Source organism: Capra hircus, chromosome 29 (genome assembly GCF_001704415.2).
Source record: "Capra hircus breed San Clemente chromosome 29, ASM170441v1, whole genome shotgun sequence".
Classification (NCBI taxonomy): Eukaryota; Metazoa; Chordata; class Mammalia; order Artiodactyla; family Bovidae; genus Capra; species Capra hircus.
The window spans coordinates 37746409-37749111 of NC_030836.1; the positions used below are offsets into that span (position 1 = coordinate 37746409).

Consider the following 2703-nt stretch of genomic DNA (forward strand, 5'->3'; position numbering starts at 1 on the left):
AGAGGGTGGGATGATTTGGGAGATTGGCATTGAAATATATATAATATCATATAAGAAACGAATCGCCAGTCTAGGTTCAATGCAGGATACAGGATACTTGTGGCTGGTGCACTGGGATGACACAGAGAGATGGTATGGGGAGGGAGGTGGGAAGGGGGTTCAGGATTGGGAACACGTGTACATCCGTGGTGGATTCATGTTGATGTATGGCAAAACCAATACAGTATTGTAAAGTAAAATAAAGTAAAATAAAAATAATCAGTGGTGACGGCGGCAACATGTCCGTGGCGTTCGCGGCCCCAAGGCAGCGCGGCAAGGGGGAGATCACTCCGGCCACGATTCAGAAGATGCTGGATGAAAATAACCATCTTATTCAGTGTATAATGGAGTATCAGAATAAAGGAAAGACCTCAGAGTGTTCTCAGTATCAACAGATGCTGCATACCAACTTGGTCTACCTTGCTACAATAGCAGATTCTAATCAGAACATGCAGTCTCTCTTACCAGCACCACCCACACAGAATATGCCTATGGGTCCCGGAGGGATGAGTCCGAGCGGCCCTCCCCCACCTCCGCGAGCTCACAACATGCCTTCAGATGGAATGGTAGGTGGGGGTCCTCCGGCACCACACATGCAGAACCAGATGAACGGCCAGATGCCTGGGCCCAACCATATCCCTATGCAGGGACCTGAACCCAATCAACTTAATATGACAAACAGTTCCATGAACATGCCTTCAAGTAGCCACGGGTCCATGGGAGGTTACAACCATTCCGTGCCGTCATCCCAGAGTATGCCGGTACAGAACCACATGACCGTGAGTCAAGGGCAGCCCATGGGAAACTATGGCCCTAGACCAAATATGAGTATGCAACCAAACCAAGGTCCAGTGATGCACCAGCAGCCTCCTTCTCAACAGTACAACATGCCCCAGGGAGGTGGGCAGCATTACCAAGGCCAGCAGCCACCAATGGGAATGATGAGTCAAGTTAACCAAGGCAATCATATGCTGGGTCAGAGGTAGATCCCTCCCTATAGACCACCTCAACAAGGCCCAGCACAGCAGTACTCAGGCCAGGAAGACTATTGTGGGGAACATTACAGTCATGGTGGACAAGGTCCTCCAGAAGGCATGAACCAGCAATATTACCCTGATGGAAATATGCAGTATGGCTAACAGCAAGATGCCTACCAAGGACCACCTCTCCAGCAGGGCTACCCACCCCAGCAGCAGTACCCAGGGCAGCAAGGCTACCCAGGACAGCAGCAGGGCTATGGTCCTTCACAGGGTGGCCCAGGTCCTCAGTATCCTAACTACCCACAGGGACAAGGTCAGCAATATGGGGGTTACAGACTGGCACAGCCTGGACCCCCACAGCCACCGCAGCAGAGGCCTTATGGGTACTACCAGGGGCAGTATGGAAACTACCAGCAGTGAAGAGTACTTCCATTCCAGCAGCCAGAATCTACTAGCAGTCATATTGTCACCTCAGCACTGTGGGCACCTTCCTGTGAAGAGACCCTTCCATTCCATCTAGTTTTTGGAAAAACCTTGTGGGTAAGCGGCTGTTTCATCCGTAAGCAGCCTGTGTGGCTTAGTTGTAAAAAGGCTTTAGTAGCTCAAAAATACTCTTGATTTCACATGTCTACTCTAGATGGCAACATTGGACAGAAAATACAATGACATACCCAATTTGCAATGATTTTGGAACTGCGTTTCAAACTGACTGTTACAGACTGAAAGGTGTGAACAGCTTTGTATGTTTATGAAGGTTAAGGGAATATAATACTTTTCCATAGATTCTTTTGTAAGGGGAAGAGGGAAATGTACCCTTTTTACAGCAGCAATATTTTGTATATTATGTTTATTTCATGTGGTGAATATGCAAGGCGGTACACTACGCTTTGGGCAGAATCAGAACTCCTCTGTCAGTGGGGATGGGCGCACGTTGGATGCTTGATTGTGCTGGTCTGAACATGGTGTTCTGTGAAGCTGAAGGTGTTGGGGAAGACAACGCTCCCATGTGTCCCCTACTAGGTTCTTCAGAGGACATTCAGACCCCTTTTTTCTCTTAGCTAATCAGGGGCACTATGGTACAGTTTTGAGTTAAAAGGCGTTTTTTAAAGAAGCTTTCCAGTTTTGTGGACAAAAACCTTTTTTATAAAAGATCATTTATAATTCTGTTTTAAAATGTGAGGCAAGAAGAATTACTTCATGTGGGATCTGAAGAATCTTGGTTAACAGTTTCATGTAAGTCCTCTCCTAAAACAGCAATAACTGAACCTGAAAGTTTTGATTTTACCTTGTTTGACTAATCACTAGTAAGTAATATCAGAACATTTTATAAATGATATCAAAGAAGAGTCAACAATGACGCATTTTATTTTTTAACATGAGAAGGATAATTGGTTTCTATAATAAGAATAGTTCAGGAGACTTTATAAACCTTCCTTTCAACTTTTCTTGACTGGAAATAATGCCATTTATAAAGGAATACTTTTACGTTTTCCCCTTTTTTATGTTGGTTAATAGAACACAGAGATGTTTAGGAAAATGCTTGCTGATGAGGTTTATTCTGATCTATATTAAAAGCATAGAGGTTGCATTTCAGATCACTCTGTTTTATTAGCATGGTCTATTTAATCATACTTGAGACTGTCCTGTGCCTGATTGTTTGAGCTGAGTTCAGGGATTTTGCATT

At 44.8% G+C, this 2703-nt stretch overlaps 1 pseudogene; it reads left to right on the top strand.

Annotated features, from left to right (window-relative positions):
- Nucleotides 267-1515, top strand: LOC102170395 (annotated as a pseudogene).